Source organism: Bombina bombina, chromosome 3, assembly GCF_027579735.1.
Source record: "Bombina bombina isolate aBomBom1 chromosome 3, aBomBom1.pri, whole genome shotgun sequence".
In the NCBI taxonomy this organism is placed as follows: domain Eukaryota; kingdom Metazoa; phylum Chordata; class Amphibia; order Anura; family Bombinatoridae; genus Bombina; species Bombina bombina.
In genome coordinates, this window is record NC_069501.1 from 14,404,571 (window position 1) to 14,428,776 (window position 24,206).

The 24,206-nt window shown below is 39.1% G+C and overlaps 1 protein-coding gene across 4 annotated transcripts in view; it reads left to right on the forward strand.

The window, feature by feature from the left end:
• The window catches only part of LOC128652790 (uncharacterized), a 653,660-nt gene that overhangs the window by 628,296 nt on the left and 1,158 nt on the right, over positions 1 to 24,206 (forward strand). The gene's annotated exons all lie outside the window — the stretch shown is intronic.

Here is a 24,206-nt window from a genome sequence, read left to right on the forward strand (position 1 = left end):
CACCTTAGCTCTGTCAGAGTGAAATGCCTGAGGTAACATCTCAAAGTAAATGCCGACCTGGTTCAAAAACCCCCTGCACTGATTAGGATCACCTCCATAACGCTGAGGTAGAGGTGCAGAACCGGACATGCTCCTGGTACGAGTAAGTGCAGTATCGTAAACAGGAGCAGCCATAACTTGCGGGACACTTTGGTCCAAATGTGCAGTGCGAGTCAGCAGGGTTTGCAGGGCTAGTGCAAATTGATCCAAGCTGTGATCCTGTTCATCCATCCTTGAAATTATGGCAGGTAAAGGTGGATTATTAGCACCATCAGGATTCATAGCCCTTGCGTAATGTCAGGGTGCCAGCAAAAAATAATAAAAAGCCCAAAAGTCAAATAACAAGCCAGGAATCAACACCAGAGCTGGTAGTCAAACGAGCCAAGTCAGGAGCCAAAGTGAATAGTCATACGAGCCGAGTCAGGAGCCAAAGCGAGTAGTCAGACGAGCCGGAGTCAGGAACAAGGGGAGCAGCAGAGTCAGGAACAAGCCAGGGATCAGGAACCAGGAGGGACGTCAGACAGCCAGGTAATACACAGAAGCTCTTACAAACAGGTCTGAGACAACGCAAGGGCAAAACATACTGAACAGAGGCCCTTTATATAATAAGTGATGACATCACAATTCTGAGACTGCATCCTGTCTCACACGGCTGATGTACACCAGTCTGGCCATAAAAGGAAGTGCAGGAAATGAGCAGCATCACACAGTATGCACGAGAGTCAGCAAGAGAGGTGAGTAAAATGGCTGCCAGCAGCACATGGCAAACAAAACAGGGAAAAAACCCTGACACACAGCAATAGACATCTACTACTGACTTGAAACCAAGCAAATACAGGTGCAGATCATTTGAAGCTTAAGTGTCAAGTATTCTCCATCTCTGTGACCAGACACAATAGCAGAAGACCGGTGAGATCTAACCAGTTTATTACCCCACAAAGCCCTCAGTAGGTTGTACCCCTAAGGTGGTACACCCAGTGCAATCTGGGGGTGTTCTCTGTCGCATATTCATGTATAACTGATCTGTGCTAATGCTAACTGACTATCTACTGCCCTGACGCTTACATGCTGCTATATACCATTTGGACAGCTTGCATAGCTTGACTTGCCTTATTGCTGGTATTAACTACAACGGACTTTGCTTGAATGCTTATTAAACTCTTGCTTCCTTTTTTGTATTGTCCCCACATCTCAGATTATTTTCAAGTGACTCTGGAGAATTTTGAATTGCTATATAAGCCCTCCTCATTAGCCTTCTTTGGGCTTAAGGACACTGGAAGCAATTAACCCTCCATTTTTGTTCATTTTACAAGCTCTATAAACCTCAATGGGACTTTAATTTTATCCCAATGGCCATTGGTAGATAGGTATTTCATATTACCTTTTTAACTTAGGCACTTTTTCATTATTGCACTATTTTTACATTAATGAATCGTTTAATAAATATTATGGCATCTATTTATTAAGCCGTCAACTTACTTGCATTCGACGGCACCAATGCCACGGACCTGAATACGTTCTCCAAAATTATCAAAAAAGCTGTCAAAAAGCTACACACCAAGTACGGGGCGATGAGCAGTGGACTGTTGTTAGCTAACAGTCATCGATCTCGCTGCTCTTCCGCTTTTTCCCAGCTTTATTGGTATACTGTCACTAAACACCGACACTATACTATACTATTTACCCCTATACCGCCGCTTCCGGACCCTGCCGCAACTCTAATAAATGTATTAACCCCTAAACTGCCGCTCACGGACCCCGCCGCAACTAAATAAAGTGTTTAACCCCTAAACCACCGCTCACGGACCCCGCCACAACTAAATAAAGTGTTTAACCCCAAAACCGCCGCTCCCGGAGCCCACCCCACCTACATTATATTTATTAACCCCTAATCTGCCCCCCCCCTACACCGCCACCACCTACATTATATTTATTAACCCCTAATCTGCCCCCCCACACCGCCACCACCTACATTATATTTATAAACCCCTAATCTGCCCCCCCTACACCGCCGCCACCTACATTATATTTATTATCCCCAAATCTGCCCCCCCTACACCACCGCCATTATATTAAATTTATTAATCCCTAAACCTAAATCTAACCCTAACGCTAACACCCCCTAATTTAAATATAATTTAAATAAATCTAAATAAATTATTCCTATTTAAAACTAAATACTTACCATTAAAATAAACCCTAACGGCTAGATTTAGAGTTTTGTCGGTAAGGACCCGCGTATCTAACGCTGGCTTTTTTCTGGCCGCACCTTTAAAATAACTCTGGTATTGAGAGTCCACAGAATGGCTGCGTTAGGCTCCAAAAAAGGAGCGTAGAGCATATTTAACGCAACTTCAACTCTCGATACCAGAGTTGCTTACGGACGCGGCCAGCCTCAAAAACGTGCTCGTGCACGATTCCCCCATAGGAAACAATGGGGCTGTTTGAGCTGAAAAAAAACCTTACACCTGCAAAAAAGCCGCGTTCAGCTCCTAACGCAGCCCCATTGTTTGCTATGGGGAAACACTTCCTACGTCTGCACCTAACACCATAACATGTACCCTGAGTCTAAACACCCCTAACCTTACACTTATTAACCCCTATTCTGCCGCCCCCGCTATCGCTGACCCCTGTATATTATTTTTAACCCCTAATCTGCCGCTCCGTAAACCGCCGCTACTTACATTATCCCTATGTACCCCTAATCTGCTGCCCCTAACACCGCCGACCCCTATATTATATTTATTAACCCCTAATCTGCCCCCCACAACGTCGCCTCCACCTGCCTACACTTATTAACCCCTAATCTGCCGAGCGGACCGCACCGCTATTATTATAAAGTTATTAACCCCTAATCCGCCTCACTAACCCTATAATAAATAGTATTAACCCCTAATCTGCCCTCCCTAACATCGCCGACACCTAACTTCAATTATTAACCCCTAATCTGCCGACCGGAGCTCACCGCTATTCTAATAAATGTATTAACCCCTAAAGCTAAGTCTAACCCTAACACTAACACCCCCCTAAGTTAAATATAATTTAAATCTAACTAAATTAATTAACTCTTCTTAAATAAATTATTCCTATTTAAAGCTAAATACTTACCTGTAAAATAAATCCTAATATAGCTACAATATAAATTATAATTATATTATAGCTATTTTAGGATTAATATTTATTTTACAGGTAACTTTGTATTTATTTTAACCAGGTACAATAGCTAGTAAATAGTTAACTATTTAATAGCTAAAATAGTTAAAATAATGACAAATTTACCTGTAAAATAAATCCTAACCTAAGTTACAATTAAACCTAACACTACACTATCAATAAATAAATTAAATACAATTCCTACAAATAACTACAATGAAATAAACTAACTAAAGTACAAAAAATAAAAAAGAACTAAGTTACAAAAAATAAAAAAATATTTACAAACATAAGAAAAATATTACAACAATTTTAAACTAATTACACCTACTCTAAGCCCCCTAATAAAATAACAAAGCCCCCCAAAATAAAAAAATGCCCTACCCTATTCTAAATTACTAAAGTTCAAAGCTCTTTTACCTTACCAGCCCTGAACAGGGCCCTTTGCGGGGCATGCCCCAAGAAGTTCAGCTCTTTTGCCTGTAAAAAAAAACATACAATACCCCCCCCCCAACATTACAACCCACCACCCACATACCCCTAATCTAACCCAAACCCCCCTTAAATAAACCTAACACTAAGACCCTGAAGATCTTCCTACCTTATCTTCACCATACCAGGTTCACCGATCGATCCAGAAGAGCTCCTCCGATGTCCTCATCCAAGCCCAAGCGGGGGGCTGAAGAGGTCCATGATCCGGCTGAAGTCATCATCCAAGCGGGAGCTGAAGAGGTCCATGATCCAGCTGAAGTCTTCATCCAAGCGGGAGCTGAAGAGGTCCATGATCCGGATGAAGTCTTCTATCAACGGCATCTTCAATCTTCTTTCTTCGGGAGCCATCATCTTCGGGAGCCATAAGGTAGGAATATTCTGATTGGCTGATGGAATCAGCCAATCAGAATCAAGTTCAATCCGATTGGCTGATTCAATCAGCCAATCAGATTGAGCTTGCATTCTATTGGCTGTTCCGATCAGCCAATAGAATGCGAGCTCAATCTGATTGGCTGATCGGATCAGCCAATCGGATTGAACTTGATTCTGATTGGCTGATTCCATCAGCCAATCAGAATTTTCCTACCTTAATTCCGATTGGCTGATAGAATCCTATTAGCCAATCGGAATTCGAGGGACGCCATCTTGGATGACGTCATTTAAAGGAACCGTCATTCGGCTAGTAGGCGTCGGGAGAAGAGGATGTTCCGCGTCGGATAGAAGATGATGGCTCCCGAAGAAAGAATATTGAAGATTTTTTTATTTTGGGGGGCTTTGTTATTTTATTAGGGGGCTTAGAGTAGGTGTAATTAGTTTAAAATTGTTGTAATATTTTTCTTATGTTTGTAAATATTTTTTTATTTTTTGTAACTTAGTTCTTTTTTATTTTTTGTACTTTAGTTAGTTTATTTCATTGTAGTTATTTGTAGGTATTGTATTTAATTAATTTATTGATAGTGTAGTGTTAGGTTTAATTGTAGGTAATTGTAGGTATTTTATTTAATTTATTTATTGATAGTGTAGTGTTAGGTTTAATTGTAACTTAGGTTAGGATTTATTTTACAGGTAATTTTGTAATTATTTTAACTAGGTAGCTATTAAATAGTTCTTAACTATATGTTAGTGTTAGGGTTAGACTTAGCTTTAGGGGTTAATACATTTATTAGAATAGCGGTGAGCTCCGGTCGGCAGATTAGGGGTTAATGTTTGAAGTTAGGTGTCGGCGATGTTAGGGAGGGCAGATTAGGGGTTAATACTATTTATTATAGGGTTAGTGAGGCGGATTAGAGGTTAATAACTTTATTATAATAGCGGTGCGGTCCGGTCGGCAGATTAGGGGTTAATAAGTGTAGGCAGGTGGAGGCGACGTTGAGGGCGGCAGATTAGGGGTTAATAAATATAATATAGGGGTCAGCGGAGTTAGGGGCAGCAGATTAGGGGTACATAGCTATAATGTAGATGGCGGCGCTTTGCGGTCGGCAGATTAGGGGTTAATTATTGTAGGTAGCTGGCGGCGACGTTGTGGGGGGCAGGTTAGGGGTTAATAAATATAATACAGGGGTCGGCGGTGTTAGGGGCAGCAGATTAGGGGTACATAAGTATAACGTAGGTGGCGGTCGGCAGATTAGGGGTTAAAAAAATTTAATCGAGTGGCGGCGATGTGGGGGGACCTCGGTTTAGGGGTACATAGGTAGTTTATGGGTGTTAGTGTACTTTAGAGCACAGTAGTTAAGAGCTTTATGAACCGGCGTTAGCCCAGAAAGCTCTTAACTACTGACTTTTTTCTGCGGCTGGAGTTTTGTCGTTAGATTTCTAACGCTCACTTCAGACACGACTCTAAATACCGGAGTTAGAAAGATCCCATTGAAAAGATAGGATACGCAAATGACGTAAGGGGATCTGCGGTATGGAAAAGTCGCGGCTATAAAAGTGAGCGTTAGACCCTTTTTTGAGTGACTCCAAATACCGGCGGTAGCCTAAAACCAGCGTTAGGAGCCTCTAACGCTGGTTTTCATGGCTACCGCCAAACTCCAAATCTAGGCCTAAGATAGCTACAATATAACTAATAGTTACATTGTAGCTAGCTTAGGGTTTATTTTTATTTTACAGGCAAGTTTGTATTTATTTTAACTAGGTAGAATAGTTACTAAATAGTTATTAACTATTTACTACCTAGCTAAAATAAATACACATTTACCTGTAAAATAAAACCTAACCTAAATTACAATTACACCTAACACTACATTGTAATTAAATTAATTCCCTAAATTAACTACAATTAAATAAAATTAAATAAAATTATCTAAAGTACAAAAAAAAACAAACACAAAATTACAGAAAATAATAAAACAATTACAAGATTTTTAAACTAATTACATCTAATCTAATCCCCAACAAAATACCCCCCCCCAATAAAAAAAGCCCTACCCTACACTAAATTACAAATAGCCCTTTTGCGGGGCATTGCCCCAAAGTAATCAGCTCTTTTACCTGTAAAAAAAAAAAGTACAAATCCCCCCCCCACATTAAAACCCACCACCCACACAACCAACCCTACTCTAAAACCCACACATTCCCCCATTAAAAAAACCTAAAACTAACCCCTTGAAGATCATCCTACCTTGAGAAGTCTTCACCCAACCGGGCCGAAGTCCTCAACGAAGCCAGGCGAAATGGTCCTCTAGACGGGCAGAAGTCTTCATCCAAGCCGGGCGAAGTGGTCCTCCAGACGGGCAGAAGTCTTCATCCAGACGGCATCTTCAATCTTCATCCATCCGGCGTGGAGCAGGTCCATCTTGAAGACATCCAACGCGGAGCTAAATAAAGTGTTTAACCCCTTTATTAAACTTTATTGAGCTGTCCCCAAAACGTCACGTAAATAAAAGCTTCTATTGCTTATTCTTAAGCCCAGCGAGTGCTGTCTTCTATTACCTTTAACTTCATTCAGCACCCTGGCAACTGGACACCTGTTTGTGCGAGTGCACCAGCCTCTGTGAATATATATATATATATATATATATATATATATATATATATATATATATATATATATGCAGGACTTGAAATTTCCAGTGATCCACTAGTCCCGGAATGATTTAGACTTTGCAGCGGACAGGTTAGAATTTTTACTTTTTCCTATCTTTAACATTAAGTGGACTAGTAACTTCTTCCCCCTAGGCTAGTAGCTGTAAACCACTGAATAGTAAATCATAATGATATTTTGCCATATATATATATGTCAAAAGAGAGAGAGCAGCACTCCTGATATAGAACAAAAGCTAGAATAACTTCCATGCCTGTTCATTTTCAGTGCTACTCAGGGTGCGCGTTCTTTTAGCACACTATGCCTTTTCACAGAGGAAAAATATCCTGTAGCCTATCAGTCTGACTCTGCCCAATGACAGCCCAGTGCCGAAATACCAGGCAATTCCTCTCTGAACAAGAGAAACAACAACCCCAGATGATCGTTTCGGCCTTCTGTTGGCCTCGTCAGTAAGGTGTAGTTGTATCTCTAAGGCATGTGTGCAAGGAGTCCACGTCTGGTTTCCCCTTTTACTCTTAGAGAGACCCATGAGTAATTTGCATAAATATCAGAAGAGAGAGAACAGCACTCCTGAAATAGAACAAAAGCTTGAATAACTTCCATGCCTGTTCATTTATATTGCAACTAAGGATGCGCGTTCTTTTAGCACACTATGCCCTTTCACAGTGCAGTTATCTCTCTTCTAATATATATATATATATATATAGTGTTACGATCAACCCCAAGTAAGGAAGAAACAGACGCTTCACTCTCCGGTCTTTTTGTATTAATTTTTAATCCTCACAAAATGTATCACAGCATTCCCAAACGTTTCGACACCAATTGGTGTCTTTTTCAATGGGTGTTTGCCAAAATTCTTTGTCCCAAGAAAAGCTCCTAAAACTATTTCCCAACCGCTTACCTATAAATCCCTGTATGTACTATCGTCACTTCCGGTGCCATGGAGGCCGCTCCCGCATGCGCTCGTCACAACTCATTCTCAGCCACATGGCTAATTACCATAACTCCGCCTGCGTGATGACGTATACACACACGTCATCCGCAGCACTCTTAGGCAACGCGCATATCGGGAGTTAGCAAGTCCAATAGCACCGGACTAACTGATAAAACATGTGCCCTAAAATCACAAATATATTTATTAATAAAAAGTGTTAAATAACACTATGCGAGACCCTTAATATATCCTGTTTACACAATTGACCTCATACTAAATCTATTATATATTAGTCACGCTCATCTAAGGGGGTATATATTTATACATCATATTTATACTCTACCTTCCCCCAAACTTCTATATTGGCATAACAATTATTCTATAGATAGTAATGTAAAAATGGAGATATTGTTTAATGGGGAAGCTTATCATAGTAACATTCATCCCTATTGAAGTAGATTAGAAACATTTATAGGGCCGCAACAATACACTGTATCCTGGAGTTTCCTCGATTTGGAATATCCTTATCCCATCTAGTATATACAAATAGATGACTTAATCCTTTGAACCAGAGATGACCTAGATCAAACAATCCTAGACATCACCTCAAAGGAAAACATTAAAGTCCAATTGTACATTCAATCCTTTCGGGACCACTGTATCCAGCCGGTAAATCCAAGAGGTTTCCACCTGGAGGAGTTTGGTATTTCTGTCTCCCCCTCTCCGTAGAGGGGGCACATGATCTATAAGTATTGTCCTTAAACTTGCAGCTGTATGTCCTGCCTGGAGAAAGTGCCGAGCCAATGGTTGATCCGACTCTCGTTTCTCAATCGCTAGCCTAATCGCATGGTGGTGATTGGCCATCCTCTCACAAAAGGTGGTAGATGTTTTCCCCACATACATCAGGGAATATGGACACATCAATATGTAGATCACGTGAGTACTAAGGCAAGACAGCCTATGTAGGATCTTATACTTTCTCCCATTATGCGGGTGGTGGAAATACATCCCAGTCAGCATACTGTTGCACGTAGTGCAGTCCCCACATCTGTAGCATCCCAGTTTCCTTTTAGCATCCAGCCACGTCCCTTTTTCATAACATCTTGTTGGGTCATTGTGGACAAAAATATCTTTCAAATTGGGTGGCTCCCGCATATGCCAATCTATATATGGCTTGGTATGAGACCATGATTATGCAAATTCTTACGATAGATTGTATTAAGCTATACGTAAGATATATTGATGATGTGCTTCTAATATGGCGAGGAACAGAGGAATCTTTGAAAAAATGGGTTGATACTCTTAACAATATTGAGTCCACTATTTGTTTCAAGTATTCCTGTGATAGTAACAGTATACCCTTCTTGGACTTAAATATCACAATTTATACTGATGATGAGGGTTGTAAATTCTCTACCTCACTATATTCAAAACCAACTGACAAAAACTCCTTACTGCTGTCTACAAGTTACCACCTGGAACATCAAAAAAGAGGAGTTGTCTCCTCTCAGCTCACGCGAGTGGCACGCAATAATACACTGTTGGAGACGAGGAGGATCCAAGAGGAAGAAATGGTTAGTAAACTGGAACAACGAGGTTATGGAAAAAAACTGATAAAAAAGGTACATACTAAATTGGCACAACAAGACCAAAGGTCACTGCTTCTGCCACAGGGTGTGAAGAAGGGTGTGGAAGGTGTAGGTGACAACATTAACTTTGTAACAACGTTCAACCCCATATCAAAGATCCTTGCAGAGTCGGTGAAAAAGAACTGGGAAATTGTGAGCTCAGACAAGACGTTACCCTTTACATGTATGAAGGCCCCGCGGATGGTATATAAAAGAGCACCCAATTTGAAAGATATTTTGGTCCACAATGACCCAACAAGATGTTATGAAAAAAGGACGTGGCTGGATGCTAAAAGGAAACTGGGATGCTACAGATGTGGGGACTGCACTACGTGCAACAGTATGCTGACTGGGATGTATTTCCACCACCCGCATAATGGGAGAAAGTATAAGATCCTACATAGGCTGTCTTGCCTTAGTACTCACGTGATCTACATATTGATGTGTCCATGTTCCCTGATGTATGTGGGGAAAACATCTACCACCTTTCGTGAGAGGATGGCCAATCATCGCCATGCGATTAGGCTAGCGATTGAGAAATGAGAGTCAGATCAACCAGTGGCTCGGCACTTTCTCCAGGCAGGACATACAGCTGCAAGTTTAAGGACAATACTTATAGATCATGTGCCCCCTCTACGGAGAGGGGGAGACACAAATACCAAACTCCTCCAGGTGGAAACCTCTTGGATTTACCGGCTGGATACAGTGGTCCCGAAAGGATTGAATGTACAATTGGACTTTAACGTTTTCCTTTGAGGTGATGTCTAGGATTGTTTGATCTAGGTCATCTCCCTGTTTCAAAGGATTAAGTCATCTATTTGTATATACTAGATGGGATAAGGATATTCCAAATCGAGGAAACTCCAGGATACAGTGTATTGTTGCGGCCCTATAAATGTTTCTAATCTACTTCAATAGGGATGAATGTTACTATGATAAGCTTCCCCATTAAACAATAACTCCATTTTTACATTACTATCTATAGAATAATTGTTATGCCAATATAGAAGTTTGGGGGAAGGTAGAGTATAAATATGATGTATAAATATATACCCCCTTAGATGAGCGTGACTAATATATAATAGATTTAGTATGAGGTCAATTGTGTAAACAGGATATATTAAGGGTCTCGCATAGTGTTATTTAACACTTTTTATTAATAAATATATTTGTGATTTTAGGGCACATGTTTTATCAGTTAGTCCGGTGCTATTGGACTTGCTAACTCCCGATATGCGCGTTGCCTAAGAGTGCTGCGGATGACGTGTGTGTATACGTCATCACGCAGGCGGAGTTATGGTAATTAGCCATGTCGCTGAGAATGAGTTGTGACGAGCGCATGCGGGAGCGGCCTCCGTGGCACCGGAAGTGACGATAGTACATACAGGGATTTATAGGTAAGCGGTTGGGAAATAGTTTTAGGAGCTTTTCTTGGGACAAAGAATTTTGGCAAACACCCATTGAAAAAGACACCAATTGGTGTCGAAACATTTGGGAATGCTGTGATACATTTTGTGAGGATTAAAAATTAATACAAAAAGACCGGAGAATGAAGCGTCTGTTTCTTCCTTACTTGGGGTTGATCGTAACACTACATATCTTCCACACAGCACCCCGGCAGATATCTTAAGGAACAGTGAGTGCACTATAACTGATACTGCTTATATATATATATATATATATATATATATAAAACACGGAAGGGAACTGCACTCTCATACTGGACCGGGTACACATCCCATGACCCTGAAACATGCTCAGCCCTGGGTGCCACTGGCACACACAAAATTACAAAACAAATTAATACAACACACAGAGAAAACCAAGCACTCACTTACAAGCTCTCAGATAAGATTTAAAAGCAAAAATAGAAAGGTTACTTACCGCATCTGGCCAAATGGGGCAAGCCCAGGTACCTTGTCAAGGTCCTTTCCAATACCTGGGACCCTAAAACAGCCACACAATGCAAGCTTTCAAATCCAAACAAACTGGGAACAAGGGAAGGGTGCACAGGAATATGTAATCACCCTAGACATATACAAAACACGGAAGGGAACTGCACTCTCATACTGGACCGGGTAAACATCCCATGACCCTGCAACATGCTCAGCCCTGGGTGCCACTGGCACTCACAGGAAGCTGTGCTGTTCCCAGAGTCACAGGCAGTTAACCCCAGTCAGGTCTGGGTGCAAGAACCATAGGGGAAATTACAAAACACATTAATACAACACACAGAGAAAACCCAACACTCACTTACAAGCTCTCAGCTAAGATTTAAAAGCAAAAATGGAAAGGTTAGTTACCGCATCTGGCCAAATGGGACAAGCCGAGGTACCTCGTCAAGGTCCTTTCCAATACCTGGGACCCTAAAACAGCCACACAATGCAAGCTTACAAATCCAAACAAACTGGGAACAAGGGAAGGGTGCACAGGAATATGTAATCACCCTAGACATATACAAAACACGGAAGGGAACTGCACTCTCATACTGGACCGGGTACACATCCCATGACCCTGCAACATGCTCAGCCCTGGGTGCCACTGGCACTCACAGGAAGCTGTGCTGTTCCCAGAGTCACAGGCAGTTAACCCCAGTCAGGTCTGGGTGCAAGAACCATAGGGGAAATTACAAAACAAATTAATACAACACACAGAGAAAACCCAACACTCACTTACAAGCTCTCAGCTAAGATTTAAAAGCAAAAATGGAAAGGTTAGTTACCGCATCTGGCCAAATGGGACAAGCCCAGGTACCTCGTCAAGGTCCTTTCCAATACCTGGGACCCTAAAACAGACTAACCTTTCCATATATATATATCTCAAAAAAGGATAAACTCTTATAACACTAATAATATGATTGCCATTTATTATTATACAGTAACTTCAAGGTATGCCACTGGTAGTATACTTAAAAATTAGGTAAATAATATATTCCATATACTGGGTACACTCATTGTAATCTAAATAAGAGATTAATAGGGATGATCACATGAAGATTTTTGTATATAATTGGGTATGTGTTTATAGATAAATAATATATACGCTATAAGGAATAACTTCACACTCAATGTTGAGCCTAATGCTTTATTATAGTTATGGGGCCTATTTATGAAATGTCTGTCCGACATGATCCGATCAGCAGATCAGGTCAAACAGACATCGCTCTCCGCATTCAGCATTGCACTAGCAGCTCTTATGAACTGCTGGTGCAACGCCACCCCCTGCAGATTCACGCCCAATCGGCCGCTAGCAGGGGGGTATCAATAAACCTGATTGTATTCGATCGGGTTGATTTCACGCAATCTCTGTCCGTCTCCTCAGAGCAGGCGGACAGGTTATGGAGCAGCGGCCCTTCATATGGAGCTTGATAAATGGGCCACATAGAGTTCATATATATCAAATCATTTCTAAAAGTATGTAAAGTAAAGATATCAACTCCCTACTTTATTTAAATGAAAGACATTCGCTATTTGTAACCCAAAACTATTTCACTTGCTACTTAGTTCTAGATGATGCACCCTGCCATATTTGGCCTACTGTCATCTAGGTAGTTACTGAGTGACCAGGGGTTGGAACACTCTCAACCAATCAGAATTGTGACACCCCTCAGCAAATAAACTTCCAGTGGCAAGCATTTAATGAGGAAGGCCCTTAGAGATGAACAGATGGGAAGATGAGACACACAGAAGAAAGAAGACATCACTCGCAACACACAGACCCAGGATCACAAAACACAGACATGGGCACACTTAGGCCCTGATATTTAAAACCTCTCTGCTCAGGTCAGATATTCTAAAATGATCCTCCAGCACTGCGAGATCCCTAGGAAAATGTTTAAATGGCAGATTTTGCTTTATTTCTCCAAGGGGCGTTCCCTGCATTTCTGTATGTGAAGGAGAGACAAGCCAAGTGCAATATAGTATTACATGACATAACAGATTTGCTGCATTTACACGCTAACGCTTTGTATATTTGAGTATCTTTTACAAATTAGACTTTGCATGTCTTTAAATTAAAACTGAAAAACTGCCAGCTTCAGTTTCCCAGAGAGCATCATAACTTTCTATGGGTCAGATAATTAAACATTCTCTAGTTTATAGACTTCACAGGGGCAGAACTCACTGAATGTTCAAGGGGAGGAACCTGGAAATCCCAGAGAGATGATAGATGCCTTCCATAGAAAGTAAGAAAGCTCTCTGGGATACAAAATTTCACATGGGAGAGAGAAGGTAACTGGAAAACCCCTGGGTCTGATATAAAGACTCAGTTTGCATCAATTCCAAATTGAACCAAAATGTTTTCATTACAATTTAACTTGCTTTTGTATATTTTTTAGAATACATTACTTTTTTGTTAGTTAAAATAAGTGTATTGTGAATGTTGAGCACAACTGAATACAGCTGGCGAGGCAAATCAGTGATACCAGCTTGTTTAAAATACTTACAAATCTCCCAAAACTTTCATACATACCCTAAAAACTCCCCTGTTCAGCCCAAGGAACTGCCCTGTCCTTCCCACTTTCTGAAACTGTCAGTTTACATTGGAGAATATACAAAGTGCAATGTAATTTGTAAAAAATATACAGAGAAATATACAAAGTATGATCCTAAGTTATTAAATGAACACAGAAACTTTCAAAGTATAATCAGAATTTGTAAAATTACTGTTAGATAAAAATGTATTAATATTATAAGTGGGTAAGTGCAAATACAACACACAAGTATAAGTGTAACACAATTCTCATATTACACAGTGCTATATTGCACTAAGCTTGTCTCTGCTTCACATACATAAATTAGAGAGATCTCGCAGGGCTGGAGAGTTCTTCCCCTTTTCTTTTGAAAATTCATTGAGTTCAGCCTTTGTGAAGTCTGAACTACAATTTATCTCCAAGCTGGAGAACCTTTGAATGTCAGGGAGAGCTGACCCATCCTGACGGCAGAATTCATCCCTATACCCAGTGAACGGGCTATTTACACAGAGACATTTTCCCTATTCCAATGTCACTATTTTATAACCGTTGCATATTGTTATTTGTATAATTGTTATATTTTAAATTTCTTCTAAAATTGGTACTAGACGATTGGTAGAATTGACATGCTAGTGGTTAAAGCTTAACAGCCTTACAAATTCTTACTGTAGAAGAAATGAAAAGTTAATATGAATGTGGGAATCAATTGTCTATACTACTTAGGGTAGATTTATTTAAACTATCTAAATATCTTATGGTAGTATTGATAATTTGATATAAGGGCTGGAATACAATTTAGATTCTTAACTATATTGATTACACATTGTACTAACATATCTGCTACAGTTACAGATTATCCCACGGTTATTTCTTCTACAGTAATAGTTTAACTCACTGTTAAATCTTTTACAGTAACAGCCAATCCCGCTGTTAGACCTACTACAGTTACAGCCTATCCCTCCATTAGCTCTTTTACAATGACAGTATATTCCATACTTAGATCTTTTACAGTAACAGCCTATTCCATGCTTGGATCTTCTACATTTACAGACTTACGGTTAGATCTAATATAACAGTCTATCCATCAGTTTGCTCTTCTACCATTACAGACCATCACACAGTTAGATCTTCTACTCTTATAGACCATCCCGCCATTAAATCTACTTAGGTTTCAGCCTATCACACTGTTAGATCTTCTACTGTTACAGACCATCACACGATTACATCTTCTACTGTTTTAGACCATCCCACCATTAGATCTACTTAAGTTACAGCCTATCACACTGTTAGATCTTCTACTGTTACAGACCATCACATGATTACATCTTCTACTGTTTTAGACCATCCCACCATTAGATCTGCTACAGTTACAGCCTCTGTTACTTTTGTACTTGGAGAGGACTGCAGGGCAGCCTCCTACCCACCGACTATGGACCATGGATTTTGAGAGAATTCTGTGTTTTGGGAGGCGGGTGCCTGGGGGACATTTGGAGTACTTTTACCACAGATTCAGGTTTACCCCAACTCTTTTTTAGGGCCCTCCAGTTCTCAGAGTCTCTGGAGACTCTGAGAACTGGAGGGCCCTAAAAAAGAGTTAGGGTTCCTGTGTTTTGTTGGAATATAGGGTGACAGCCCAAAACAGCATTGCCTGCTCCAAACCCCCCTAGACTCAGAGAATCAGAGTGAGAGATTGCAATCAGCACAAACATTCTGATGCTGGGGCCTCCTGCTGTTATTTTTACATGTTTGCATGTCCAGTCTAGGGGGCAGATTTATCATGCAGCGTATGCTGCGGTTTCCGTGCAAGGCTTCCATTGTCTAACCATTGTCCAATGTTTGTCCCATTGTATATTTGTTTATATTGTTCATGTGGTGACTACCCCCCTTGTTAGAAATGTATAAAAGATGTGTTTCTGTGCAATAAAAATAGTTCCTATTTGACCCTCAAGCATTCGGTCTCAGCTAATATTCTTGGGATAGCTATAACAACTTGCAGCAAGCATTATTCTAATAACGGACAGTATCCAGCAAAGGTTTATCAGTCGGTGTTTGGCGGGAGGAAGCTGACTTTAGCTGGTATACCCAGTCCGGGGTACCAAGACCCGCTACACAGCCTACCCCTCAGTTAGCTCTTTTACCATTACAGCCTATCCCACATTAGATATTCTACAGTTACAGCCTGTTCCATACTTAGATATTCTACAGTTACAGCCTATCACACTGTTAGATCCACAGTTACAGCCTATCACACTGTTAGATTTTCTACTGTTACAGTGCATCCCACCATTACTTCTTCTGTTACAGACCATCTCACCATTAGATCTGCTCCTGTTACATGCCATCCCACCATTAGCTTTACAACTGTTACAGACCATTCCACCATTAGATCTTCTACTGTTACAGAACATCCTACCATTAGGTTTACTACAGGTACAGCCTATCCCACTGTCAGTTCTTCTATAGTTACAGCCTTTCCCTCAATTAGATCTTCTACTTTTGCACCCTAATCTATTCTTAGATATGCTATCATTTAATTATATCTTTTATACTTTTAGAACCTCTACTTATGGAGCCTCTGCCCTTAGAGTAGACATGTGCAATTCCTTTAGTTCCGAATCAAAATTCGGACGAAATTCGGGTGATTTGGAGATTCGGATGTATCCGAATCTCTAAATCACCATAGTAATGAAACTAAACTAATCCAGATTAATTAGTTCAGATTTATTCGGTTTATTTGAATGGCCATGGCGCGATAGTCGGACTTTCTGCACTAATCACAATTCCTTTGCCGTTCCATATTTATTATGAAAGAGAAAAAAAAATAGAGATATATTACAATTAAATATAGTGAGATATAACAGTGAAATAATTAATTTTGTGTTGGTTGGAACCATCCGAATCAACGTAACATAACATAGCAAATTAATCCAAATATAACGAACTACCGAATGCATCCGAAACGAATGAATGTTATAATGAATCAATTCAAATTAATCTGAAACGAATGACAGCTATAACAAATCAATCCAAATGCATCCAAAACGAAATTAAAAAAATACTAAATCGATACGAAACAAAACAACATTTTTCAACGTGCACATGTCAACTTCAGAGATTCTTCCACCATTAGAGCATTATTCATCAGTACAATATCTCCACAATCCTCTTTCATCATTACAAGTTTTTATCATTATTAGAACCTCTTTAACCATTAGTGCCTCATCTAGAGCTTATTTTTACTTTATAAAAACCTTTTCCACTAAGAAAGCTTCTTCCTCCATTACATGCTCTTGTTTCATTAGATCTTATTCCTTCATTACAGGCTCTTGTTTCATTAGATCTTCTTCCTCCAGTACAGGCTCTTGTTTCATTAGATATTCTTCCTCCATTACAGGCTCTTGTTTCATTAGATATTCTTCCTCCAGTACAGGCTCTTGTTTCATTAGATATTCTTCCTCCAGTACAGGCTCTTGTTTCATTAGAGTTTCTTCCTCCATTACAGGCTCTTGTTTCATTAGATATTCTTCCTCCAGTACAGGCTCTTGTTTCATTAGATATTCTTCCTCCAGTACAGGCTCTTGTTTCATTAGAGTTTCTTCCTCCATTACATGCTCTTGTTTCATTAGATATTCTTCCTCCAGTACAGGCTCTTGTTTCATTAGATATTCTTCCTCCAGTACAGGCACTTGTTTCATTAGATATTCTTCCTCCAGTACAGGCTCTTGTTTCATTAGAGTTTCTTCCTCCATTACATGCTCTTGTTTCATTAGATCTTATTCCTTCATTACAGGCTCTTGTTTCATTAGATCTTATTCCTTCATTACAGGCTCTTGTTTCATTAGATCTTCTTCCTCCAGTACAGTCTCTTGTTTCATTAGAGCTTCTTCCTCCATTACAGGTTCTTGTTTCATTAGATCTTCTTCCTCCATTACATGCTCTTGTTTCATTAGAGCTTCTTCCTAAAATTACATGCTCTTGTTTCATTAGATCTTCTTCCTCCAGTACAGGCTTTTGTTTCATTAGAGCTTCTTCCTCCATTACAGGCTCTTGTTTCATTAGAGCTTCTTCCTCCATTACAGGTTCTTGTTTCATTGGAGCTTCTTCCTCCATTACAGGCTCTTGTTTCATTAGAGCTTCTTCCTCCATTACAGGTTCTTGTTTCATTAGAGCTTCTTCCTCCATTACAGGTTCTTGTTTCATTGGAGCTTCTTCCTCCATTACAGGCTCTTGTTTCATTAGAGCTTCTTCCTCCATTACAGGCTCTTGTTTCATTAGAGCTTCTTCCTCCATTACAGGTTCTTGTTTCATTGGAGCTTCTTCCTCCATTACAGGCTCTTATTTCATTAGAGCTTCTTCCTCCATTACAGGCTCTTGTTTCATTAAAGCTTCTTCCTCCATTACAGGCTCTTGTTTCATTAGAGCTTCTTCCTCCATTACAGGTTCTTGTTTCATTAGAGCCTCTTCCTCTATTACAGGTTCTTGTTTCATTAGATCTTCTTCCTCCATTACAGGCTCTTGTTTCATTAGAGCTTCTTCCTAAAATTACATGCTCTTGTTTCAGTAGATCTTCTTCCTCCAGTACAGGCTCTTGTTTCATTAGAGCTTCTACCTCCAGTACAGGCTCTTGTTTCATTAGAGCTTCTTCCTCCAGTACAGGCTCTTGTTTCATTAGAGCTTCTACCTCCAGTACAGGCTCTTGTTTCATTAGAGCTTCTTCCTCCAGTACAGGCTCTTGTTTCATTAGAGCTTCTACCTCCAGTACAGGCTCTTGTTTCATTAGAGCTTCTACCTCCAGTAAAGGCTCTTGTTTCATTAGAGCTTCTTCCTCCATTACAGGCTCTTGTTTAATTAGAGCTTCTTCCTTCATTACAGGCACTTGTTTCATTGGAGCTTCTTCCTCCATTACAAGCTCTTATTTCATCAGAAATTATTCCTGTATTGCAGGCTCTTGTTTTATTGGAGCTTCTTCCTTCATTGCAGGGTTTTGTTTCATTAGATTCCTTAAAACAAAACAATGCACATCTTGAATTGAAGGTTAATTTATTACCATTTAACATAAGCAGACAGCCTTTACTTTAAAAACTAAATTTTAATCCTATCAGGATATGTTATACTTCTGAAGCTTCTCATGTATACAGTCTCTTTCCATGAATGGTGTTCAGCTCTTCCAATATGGTGCATGCCTCCTTCATTCTGTGCACCTTGCGACTGGCAGATACTGTCTTTGTGCTTTATATACTACACAAATGAGCAAAGCATAAATAACCTCTACGTGTTTTGCCCACTACACATGCAGATTTTCTCATATGGACAAATGATTCACCCAACTACTCCACAGTTTAAATATATATTATTGTTATTATTTATTATTATTATTATTAACCACATTTAAAGGAAATTATTAAAGCAACATCAAAGCAAGAAGTTATATACACTCAAAAAAAAATAAACCCACATCTGTGTTTGATTGCATTTCTCCCCACTAGCAGACCATTTTTCACTTGTTGTGTACTCATTCTATAAAGGACTATTCAACCTATATATCCAGCATGTTTCTTGTTGTCTCAAGTTTAGTGATCTGTTATTCACAGAGGGCAGGATCCAATCTATAATCTGTATTTGAATGATCTTGGATTTCTCCTGTGTATTAAATGATTAGATACTCTATGCTTTTCAAGCTTATGTTTAATGTTTTGTTCACTAAAGTGTGTCCTAATCTTCCTTTTGATGTGACCTACAAATAATAGATTACAGCCGCAGGACAACAAATATTCCTAATAGGTAGAATCACAGGTTCTCTAAACTTTATATCAAATTCTTGTGTGTTTTCTGCATTTGAGAATGTTTCACATATTTACACACTTACCTTTTCCCACATTTAAAGGGGTATAAAGTTTATCATTGAAATGAGCATGGAGGAGAAACTTGTGTTTTGTCTTTTCGTGTGCATGCATGTATTCCCCCATAGAGATCAATGGAGAGAAAAAAAAAAGTGAAAAAAATCACCTGAGATTGCACTAATACAAATCTCCATAAGCTCGTAGCCTAATAACCTCTAAACCACTACATAGCCCACCACAAAGTTTCCACTACACAATAAACCCATACATCGCCATCCCCCCACATCGGAATGTATCTAAATAAATTATTAACCCCTAAACAGCCATCCCCCCACATTGCGAACTTTCTAAATAAACTATTGACCCCTAAACCACGATCACCCTACAATGCAAAGTAATATGCTAACATCTAAACCCCCTAACCTAAAACCCCCTAACTTAACCCAAATTAAAAAAGCTTTTTTCCTTTCATTCTATTGGCTAATTTAAAGAATCAAATCAGCCAATAGGAATGAAAGGGTACCCTCATATAAAAGGAGTACCTCGCATTCACTATTCGGTGTGCGGCTGGGGACCACATGAAAAGGAGGTCCCTGTTAGTGCTCTGAAGAGGAGGACCACTGTCACTGCCGCCATCACCAAAGTCAGTTACCAGTTAATCACAGCTCTGAGATCCCGGTAAGGATTGAAGCATAAAAGGCGATTGCACTAGCACAATTGCAATTTTGCCCCACTTGTAATATCAGCGGAATAAAAATAGCTTGCAAAAAGGTGATTGTGCTAGGACAAAACCGTTTGCGCCTCACTTGTAATCTAGCCCTATGTCTGCTCAGAAAGGTGGCTATTGTGCGAATTGCTTTGGAATACGTAATTTGTGTCATACAAGCTACTGCTGTCCCTCTAAAAGGTTTTACACTGGTATACGGGCCCTCGTGCGACTTGCGTGTGTGTCGTAGAAAAGCAAATAACTTTTATTAGAAGCATTTTTGCTAATGGAATATATTGCAAAAATGTTTTTATTAATGTTTTACCCTTTTTGGGAATTTATCCAACTCTCCTTTTTTCTCCCCTTATTTGAGATATTAGGTCTTAGTTTGCTGGGCAATAGATCATTTCTAAGATTTTTCCCATTCCTAAAAATATCTAGATAGTTCCCTAAACATTCCCATAAAATAGGGTCAGATTTAATGATTCCCAGCAGTGTTTGTGAAAGACTCTTAATGATAAGCCTGCCCTTGTTATAGGTGATAATAATAAATCTTTGTGATTCCCTCCATTCTTGTGTTTGATCCCTGTTTGGGTTAAAAAAATAAATAAAACATTAGAGTATTTCTATTGCTTATTAGTATCCCCTGAGCCTGTCCCCTTTAGAGTATTTCTATTGGTCATTTTTATCACCCTAGCCTATCCCATTAGAGTATTTCTATTGGTCATCATTATCACCTGAGCTGTCCCCCATTAGAGTATTTCTATTGGTCATCATTATCACCTGAGCTGTCCCCCATTAGAGTATTTCTATTGGTCATTATTATCACTGGAGCCTGCCCCATTAGAGTATTTCTGTTGGTCATTATTATCACTGGAGTCTGCCCCATTAGAGTATTTCTATTGGTCATTATTATCACTGGAGCCTTCCCCATTAGAGTATTTCTGTTGGTCATTATTATCACTGGAGCCTGCCCCATTAGAGTATTTCTATCGGTCATTATTATCACCTGAGCCTGTCCCCTTTAGATTATTTCTATTGGTCATTATTATCACCTGAGCCTGTCCTATTAGAGTATTTCTATTGGTCATTATTATCACTTGAGCCAGTCCCATTATAGTATTTCTATTGGTCATTATTATCACCTGAGCCTGTCCCCTTTAGATTATTTCTATTGGTCATTATTATCACCTGAGCCTGTCCTATTAGAGTATTTCTATTGGTCATTATTATCACTTGAGCCAGTCCTATTAGAGTATTTCTATTGGTCATTATTATCACCTGAGCCTGTCCTATTAGAGTATTTCTATTGGTCATTATTATCACCTGAGCCTGTCCTATTAGAGTATTTCTATTAGTCATTATTATCACCTGAGCCTGTCCTATTAGAGTATTTCTATTGGTCATTATTATCACCTGAGCCTGTCCCATTATAGTATTTCTATTGGTCATTATTATCACCGGAGCCTGTCCCATTAGATTATTTCTATTGGTCAATATTATCGCCTGAGCCTGTCCCATTAGATTATTTCTATTGGTCATTATTTTCACCTGAGCCTGTCCCATTAGATTATTTCTATTGGTAATTATCACCTGAGCCTGTCCACTTTAGATTATTTCTATTGGTCATTATTATCACCTGAGCCTGTCCCATTAGATTATTTCTATTGGTCATTATTATCACCTGAGCGTGTCCCATTAGAGTATTTCTATTGGTCATTATTATAACATGAACCTGTCCACTTTAGATTATTTCTATTGGTCATTATTATTACCTGAGCCTGTCCACTTTAGATTATTTCTATTGGTCATTATTATCACCTGAGCCTTTCCCATTAGATTATTTCTATTGGTCATTATTATCACCTGAGCCTGTCCACTTTAGATTATTTCTATTGGTCATTATTATCACCTGAGCCTGTCCCATTAGATTATTTCTATCGGTCATTATTATCACCTGAGCCTGTCCACTTTAGATTATTTCTATTGGTCATTTTTATCACCCTAGCCTATCCCATTAGAGTATTTCTATTGGTCATCATTATCACCTGAGCTGTCCCCCATTAGAGTATTTCTATTGGTCATTATTATCACCTAAGCCTGCCCCATTAGAGTATTTCTATTGGTCATTATTATCACCTGAGCCTGTCCCCTTTAGATTATTTATATTGGTCATTATTATCACCTGAGCCTGTCCTATTAGAGTATTTCTATTGGTCATTATTATCACTTGAGCCAGTCCCATTATAGTATTTTTATTGGTCATTATTATCACCGGAGCCTATCCCATTAGATTATTTCTATTGGTCATTATTATCGCCTGAGCCTGTCCCATTAGATTATTTCTATTGGTCATTATTTTCACCTGAGCCTGTCCCATTAGATTATTTCTATTGGTTATTATCACCTGAGCCTGTCCACTTTAGATTATTTCTATTGGTCATTATTATCACCTGAGCCTGTCCCATTAGATTATTTCTATTGGTCATTATTATCACCTGAGCGTGTCCCATTAGAGTATTTCTATTGGTCATTATTATAACCTGAACCTGTCCACTTTAGATTATTTCTATTGGTCATTATTATTACCTGAATCTGTCCACTTTAGATTATTTCTATTGGTCATTATTATCACCTGAGCCTGTCCCATTAGATTATTTCTATCGGTCATTATTATCACCTGAGCCTGTCCACTTTAGATTATTTCTATTGGTCATTATTATCACCTGAGCCTGTCCCATTAGATTTTTTCTATTGGTGATTATTATCACCTGAGCCTTTCCACTTTAGATTATTTCTATTGGTCATTATTATCACCTGAGCCTGTCCCATTAGATTATTTCTATTGGTCATTATTATTACCTGAGCCTGTCCACTTTAGATTATTTCTATTGGTCATTATTATCACCTGAGCCTGTCCCATTAGATTATTTCTATCGGTCATTATTATCACCTGAGCCTGTCCACTTTAGATTATTTCTATTGGTCATTATTATCACCTGAGCCTGTCCCATTAGATTTTTTCTATTGGTCATTATTATCACCTGAGCCTTTCCACTTTAGATTATTTCTATTGGTCATTATTATCACCTGAGCCTGTCCCATTAGATTATTTCTATTGGTCATTATTATCACCTGAGCCTGTCCACTTTAGATTATTTCTATTGGTCATTATTATAACCCGAGCCTGTCCCATTAGATTATTTCTATTGGTTATTATCACCTGAGCCTGTCCACTTTAGATTATTTCTATTAGTCATTATTATCACATGAGCCTGTCCCATTAGATTATTTCTATTGGTCATTATTATCACCTGAGCCTGTCCTATTAGATTATTTCTATTGGTCATTATTATTACCTGAGCCTGTCCTATTAGATTATTTCTATTGGTCATTATTATCACCTGAGCCTGTCCTATTAGATTATTTCTATTGGTCATTATTATTACCTGAGCCTGTCCACTTTAGATTATTTCTATTGGTCATTATTATCACCTGAGCCTGTCCCATTAGATTTTTTCTATTGGTCATTATTATCACCTGAGCCTGTCCACTTTAGATTTTTTCTATTGGTCATTATTATCACACGAGCCTGTCCCATTAGATTATTTCTATTGGTCATTATTATCACCTGAGCCTGTCCACTTTAGATTATTTCTATTGGTCATTATTATAACCCGAGCCTGTCCCATTAGATTATTTCTATTGGTCATTATTATAACCTGAGCCTGTCCACTTTAGATTATTTATATTGGTCATTATTATCACCTGAGCCTGTCCCATTAGAGTATTTCTATTGGTCATTATTATCACCTGAGCCTGTCCCATTAGAGTATTTCTATTGGTCATTATTATCACCTGAGCCTGTCCCATTAGAGTATTTCTATTGGTCATTATTAT